The following is a 7,486-nucleotide window of genomic DNA, read 5'->3' on the forward strand; positions in this document are numbered from 1 at the left end:
AGAACAACCACCAGGATCATCCACTTCATAACATCTTTATGGATCAAGAAAAAAGGCATTGAAATAACTTGGTCTGCATGAATGCTGCACCAATATTATATGTGTGTATACATATATATATATAGATGTATATTTTATTTTTTTTGCCTGACCTACTGAAACATTTCTTTTGGTAATGATTTGCATTATTTGCTATCACTGGCTTTTTCCAATCATCTATCATTATGATATTCCATGAAAAGGGTTGCACTTTTTTACTTAACCAGTCAACTGAGAACCACTGCCCTTGATTACCTGGACAAGTCCCAAAATACACTCCACATAAACGGGCACATACAGTAACAAAGGCAGTGACACATCAATACAGGTCATGATGCTGTATAGGTGAGAAGGGGTGAAAAAAAGTTTTTCAAGGTATGTTTTTTAGACTGATGCAGACCTACATCATTGGAAGATAGTAAAATTATAGAAAAATTATATAATGCTTTCTTTGATTGTTGTACAGTCTAATTTTTATAGCCTATATAATTGATGTAGCCTATAAAATAATCACTCACTTCTCTGCATTTTGCTGTTCTCGGGTTTCCGTTAATGACAAACTATGACAAACCTATCTATTAATAGCAAAAACACAATATGTCGCTGCAAAAGACATTGCAAAGACAGTTTTTATAGGGTAGTAGTAGGGGAAAATCCTCCCCAGGCGCTGTTTCTACTGAGTTTCCAAAATCCCGACTGTCCCTGAACTTCTACGCAGAGCTTGGCGTGTGACGCGTGTGTCATGGGCGGGGCTTGACCTGCTGGACGGTCAAGCCCCGCCTCCCGCTGCAGACGATTGTATTGCAGCAGGCCGCAGCCGTTACCCACTCGTGGACGGTGCAAAACACTGACTTTTCTTAAAGCGACAGCACAGGTATAATACATTAACGTTGGAGGTTTTTTTTTGTGATTTGCTACTGTTACTGACTGGAGATCAGTAAGATTCGTATTTATTTTTCTTTTGCATTTCAATAGTTAAATAAAGATGTTATAATATCAATTGATGCATCAATGTTTGAATGGTTGAAATAATCGCAATTAGAATATATCCTCAAATCGTTCAGCCCTATCAAAGCATAAACATATACTGGCTTCATGATAATCAGTATTAAGTGAAGTTTCAATAAAACAAAGCCATTTAATTTCACCCTGTTTTCATACATCCCTTCTGAAATTCACCAACATCATGATTAATGGATGTTTTCTCAGGCTTACAAAAAGGCTATCGCTGACACAACCTTGCACAAATGAAAGATGGACCTAGTCTACCAAGTCAACTTGAAAGTTAACTTACATACAAGGTTCAGGAAAGAAATAAGTAGATGAAAATCTCTATATATCCCTTAGTTTAATGTGACGCTTTGTACGTCACACAACATTTGGCCCAAAATACTTAGTCCATAGACAGTTGAATTCGTAGAATTGACCAATTTATTACCATTTATTTATTACCATATTACCAACGAATTGGTCTGTAACCTTGCACATCTAATAATATTAATAATTATGTAAACATTTCATGAACACAAAAAATAGTAATTCCATCCTGGCTCAATTTTTCATTATAAAGACATCCCAAACAAATGTATTGTCCACTTGTCATGACCAAGACAACTTCTGGTAATGTCACTTTGATTAATGTCAACTTGTCATTATCAAGACAACCAAAACAATGTCCATTTGACATAACAACAACCAAATGACACTTAATGACTAAAGTCATAAACGTTTATGACATGTTCATAACGTTTATGAAAAGTTCATGACAGTGTCAGGTCTTAGTTATGGTAGTGTCATGTCACTCTTATGTAGACGCCTTCAAATAAAGTGTTACCGATGCTTTTCCTTTCACAGGTAAAGTGAATTACAAAGATGGAGGATATATGAGCCGATTCCCAGTGTCTTTATGTCGGGATGCCAGATGAGAAGAAACCATTAAAAGAGCAAAGGATTAATACAACGGATGACATGGAATTACTGGTGCGTTCCGGTCCGCCCCTGATCAATCCCACTGCTTGTTGGGATATGGTGTGAAGCGGCATCTGCTGTTTGATGATGAGATGCAAAAACAAAACAAAGTTAAGTCATTTGCAATGCTTCAGCTTTTAAAAGTATGGAAATAATCAACATATAGATTATCAGCTATATGATAATCAATAAGCAACATAGAGGGGGGAAGTTTGGAGGGGGGTCGAGAACACTGTTACTACATCTACTACTCAACCTCTTAAACTACGACTATTACAACGTATGTTTTATCATTATTACTACCATTAATATCCTATAATAAATAACACAAGATTTGATCATCAAGTTCAATCAATGTTTTAATACAGATAAGATATTATTAATAATAATAATAATAATAATAATAATAATAATAATAATAATAATAATAATGCAAAATAATGAAATACAACCATGTATATTGGGTTGTAAAGCAATCCAGCTGTGTAGGTTAAACGTGCTCTGCTGGCAGATATGTTTTCTTTTCTTCACCCGCTTCTGCGTTATAAGCCCCCTGAGTTTAATTCAAACAAGGTTTTGTGATTGTTTGTAATCAATATTGTCGAAAGCATTTAAAGCTCATTGTTTATTTAATAGGGCTGTCTCTCTCGTTCAGTGATACTGTAACTGCTACATTGTTAAATAATAGGCACTTTATATCTATGCTAATAGATAAAAAAGTATTGTGGAAATGTTTTCTGCGGGCCATATGTTTGAAGGTGAGTGTCTGTGAACACAAGAGTTTCCTGAACTGAGGGGGGAGATGAGTAAAGTATATCCTGTGACCTGGTAGGTTCATCACTCTGCACATTGACTGAATCTGTTATGACACATGCAACCTTTTGATGGGCATTCAGAGGTCAGAGATTATAATTTATCTCTTTTAAATGTCTACCCTCACCCCATCTCTCTCTCTCTTCTCTCGCTCTCTCGCTCTCTATCTCGCTTCCCTCCTTTCATGTCCTCTGAGTCACAAAATGCTTGACTAAATACCCAATGATATGTTTAATTCATTAAACACTAACTATCCACTGTTCTTCCGAACAACATTTTCAAATGGGCTCTAGTCCAGGATGGGATAACATATACCCACAATCCAGTGTGTGATATGATACAATACATAATTCCTTATCAGAACATCACCAGGAAAACAATACCAGACAGTGTCTGGTCTCGTTTCAGCATTACAATGATGTGTTGATGTACTTGATGTTCCCACTCTTCCACTGAGTGCAATTTATCTCCTTACTTAGCACTCCTTACTCCTCCTGGGCCATTTCGCTCTCATCAAGTGTCCCCAAAGTACACATCTTAATGCACTTTGCATCATGCCAGTAACCAAACCCATTTGCAAAAGCAGAAAGTGTTAGCAATATGTGAACGATTTAAGAGGTGGATTTCATTAATATTCAACTTCCATTAAACATTCAAAAAATATTTGTGTATGATCAATCACTACAAAATCACATTATGGAGTATATTGAGTGTGGGAGTCAATGCATCCTCTTGTTAATTAAATATCCAGCAGTAAAATGTGCCTTTACTGGGGAATGTTGCTCATCAGTTAAATTGCAATTAAAATGCAGGGCTGTCAGAGGAAAAGGTCATTGGTAGATCACATGGGCCAATCATAGGGCATGTTAAATATGTCTTGGTCTGCCCCTGTTTGGATTTCCATAAACATTGTATTCATCAAGCTTCAGTTTGATGGGAAAATTTATTTAATATATATGAAATAACTATCTTACAATTTATTTAGCTGACGATTTTGTCCAAAGAAAATAACAATAAGTGCAATAAACAGTGAACCCAAAAAGTGCAATCAGCAAACCCCTTCAGTGGTACATATAGGAAGACCGGGAAGAGAAGAGGATCTCTAAGGGCTAAAATGCGGTCGGAACAGATGAGTTTCAGCCTGCGGCGGAACACGGGCAGGGTTTCAGCTGTCCTGTTGTCAGCGGGGATCTCGGTCCCCCGTTGCGGAGACAGGACTAGTAGGGTTTCAGCTGTCCTGGTGTCAGAGGGGATCTCGTTCCACCCTGCGGAGCCAGGACTAGTAGGGTTTCAGCTGTCCTGGTGTCAGAGGGGATCTCGTTCCACCCTGCGGAGCCAGGACTAGTAGGGTTTCAGCTGTCCTGGTGTCAGAGGGGATCTCGTTCCACCCTGCGGAGCCAGGTCTGCAAACAATCAAGATACACATTTAGGGCATTTAGCAGACGCTTGTATCCAAAACCACTTACAATAAGTACATTTGTCAGTAGAAGTTGAAACAATATACCGCTGTCGGTACAGTTTGTTCATAGAACCAAGTGCAAAGTACTATAATAAAATAAGTGCATAAATTAAGTGCCAGGATGTACAACATACAATAAGTAGGAGGGGTGGGAGGGACTGGCTGAGCAGAGTCTAGGTGAACTCTGAACAGGTCAGTCTTGAGTCTTTTGCGGAAGCTGCTGAGCGACTGCATTCCTGACATCGGCAAGGAGCTCGTTCCACCACTGTGGTGAAAAAAAACAGAGAATAGTTGTGACTTTGAGAATGTGTTGCGTGGCAGCTGGGTCCCTAGGTATGGAGGGGGAAGCAGGCGTTTTTGCAGTCCTAGGGCGTAGCAGACGGGCTGGGTGTACGGTCTGAGCATGTCCTGGATGTCGGATGGACCAGAGATGTTCAGAGTTAGTTTTGGAGGAATGGAGTGTGGGAACCTGGGCAGAATGGAGACCTTTCGGATACCCGGTTGAAAATGTTTCAGAAAACATTCTGCTTTTTATGTTATATCTACACTCCTTTATTCACTCTCTCTACTAATGTAATACTTGCATATAGTATCCATATGTAAGGCATCCAATTTCACATATCTTACTACTATAATAGCAGGCCTGTCGCACCAGTTACTCAAGTGCGCATGTGCCAAGTGCGAAAGCATATATACACCGCAAGCACGCACATGTGCACAAACATACACGGAAACGAACACACATGCGCACACACTACACACACACACACACACACACACACACACACACACACACGCACAGGTAAGACGTTAAACGGCTCCGCCATCGGCACATGAGCAGGTAAGAACACACACGCAAGCATGCACATGCGCACAAACATACACGGAAACGCACACACATGCGCACACACACACACAAGCACGCGCACACACCGAACGTCAACACAAAGGTTGCGACACATACACGGAAGCGCACACACACGCGCGCACGCACACACACACACGCACAGGTAAGACCTTTAACGGCTCCGCCATTGGCACATGAGCAGGTAAGAACACACACGCACACACACCGCAGCGACACTTGCCAAGATAAAAACCTAACGGCTCCGCCGTCGACAAACTCTCCCAGGTAAGACGTTCTGTCTTTAGACTATATAAATTGCGTTATATAAGGGAAGAGACAATTTCTCAGCTCGATAAGCAACGGCAGGTCGTTCATTTTGTCATATAAAAACCGTTTAATTCAAGCATTGACCCGACCGGCATATCAACACACAATTGACGTGATCTTAAAGAGACAACACAACGAAAACATGTCAATAACACAGTAGGCTATGGTGAATTATGTCTATAGAGTCCACCACAAGACTACACTTTACCCTCCTCCTTGAGCCTCTCGAAATGTCTTTACACTTTGTTGCTCAAACTTAATATTACTCTCCTCCTTGAGCCTCCCGAAATGTCTTATATTGATACCTCATATCTCCCTTCCCCCCGCCGACTATTTTAGTTGTTTTATTTTTCTTATGTTTTGTGTGTATGCTATGTGTGACTGTAGGCTACTAATGCCTTGGCTAGGACACTGGAAGAGATGTTTAATCGCAATGATGATTATTATTCTCAACTAACCAATAGTAGTTGCCTTGCATTTTCAAATGTCAATGCACTTATCAGCCCTGAATAACAGTAAAAGCAATTTAATAATTGATTTGCATGCATAGCATACTACACTTTCCATTGAACAATTACCCCTGTTAATTACAACTAGAGTTGCGCGCGCGAAAACTCTAGAATTGCATACACATTTTAACATAACATGCATATGCATAGTACCTGCCTTTTCTTCCTTTTATTGTTCATTCCAACCTAATTTTGATTTTGACTTCATCATTGCTTCATTCCCTCCTGCCTTCCTTCCTTCCTTCCTTCCTTCCTTCCTTCCTTCCTTCCGTCCGTCCGTCCTTCCTTCCTTCCTTCCTTCCTTCCTTCCTTCCTTCCGTCCTTCCTTCCTTCCTTCCTTCCGTCCTTCCTTCCTTCCTTCCTTCCTTCCTTCCTTCCTTCCTTCCTTCCTTCCTTCCTTCCTTCCTTCCTTCCTTCCTTCCTTCCTTCCCTCTTCCAGTACATCTATCTGGAGAGACATTGCCAGGGTTCCTGGTAATCTCTGCATGGACAAACACCTCCACTGTCTGTCTCCCTCCCTCCCTCCCTCCCTCCCTTCCCCATTCGTTGTTCTCTCCCCCTATCTCTTTCACTCTCTTCCTCCCTCCAGCATCTGAGTATTACAATGTTAACGGGCCTTGTTGTCTCAACCGCTTAAAATTGTGTCTTTATCTCACAACAACACCTCCATGCCCTACGGAGGTGTGTTTGTGTGTCTGTGTGTGTGCGTGTGTGTGTGTGTGTATGTGTGTGTGTGTGTGTGTGTTTGCGTGTGCGTGTGTGCATGAGTATGATGTCCCATCATCTCCCCACTACAGGTTTAGCCCCCTAGGAGATGTGAATGAATGTGTCGGTGTGTGTGTGTGTGTGTGTGTGTGTGTGTGTGTGTGTGTGTGTGTGTGTGTGTCATTGTGAATGCTCACACTTGTTGAATGTTTTGTTGCTTTGCCACAAGTGTGTGTATGTTTAGTGCCGGTGTAACACACATGGCCATTAGGGCATACAATAACTAGAGCAGCAGTATGATCTGCCCATTACATTTTTTATTTCTCGTTTTTTCCCCCTGAGTTCACAGACTGAGTGAGTTGGCCAGATGGCCACATTAACACATACAAGAAATAGCACACGGTGGTCATGTAACAGACAAAGGTGCAAAGTTAACAAATGCAAAAATGCATCCTTAAATGCTGAGGGAGTTTGGAGTTGTGTAGATGTTCATAATTTTGTATCTCAAAGTGAAAGATAGTCACCTTGCCAACCTTCCCTATTGATCCAGGTGTGTGTGAATGGGCCGTGTTGACTGTCTTTCATTAATCTTAGCCTCCCGTTCCATTGATAATTCGGCATATTGAGGAGAATGTGCATTGATTTCAGATGTCAGGTATTGAGATGTAAGCCATGAGGGTAGAGCACTCAGAGGAAAATACATTGATTAGTGCGGTTTGGCTCATATTGGGCTGCATTGCTTCAAAGTGACCTTCAATCCCATTCTAAAATCTCTGTGCTCCTGAATCATTTGTGTGAAAATTTAAGCATGCACAGACC

The sequence above is a fragment of the Pollachius pollachius genome, assembly GCF_949987615.1.
Source record: "Pollachius pollachius genome assembly, chromosome: 10".
NCBI classification, from domain to species: domain Eukaryota; kingdom Metazoa; phylum Chordata; class Actinopteri; order Gadiformes; family Gadidae; genus Pollachius; species Pollachius pollachius.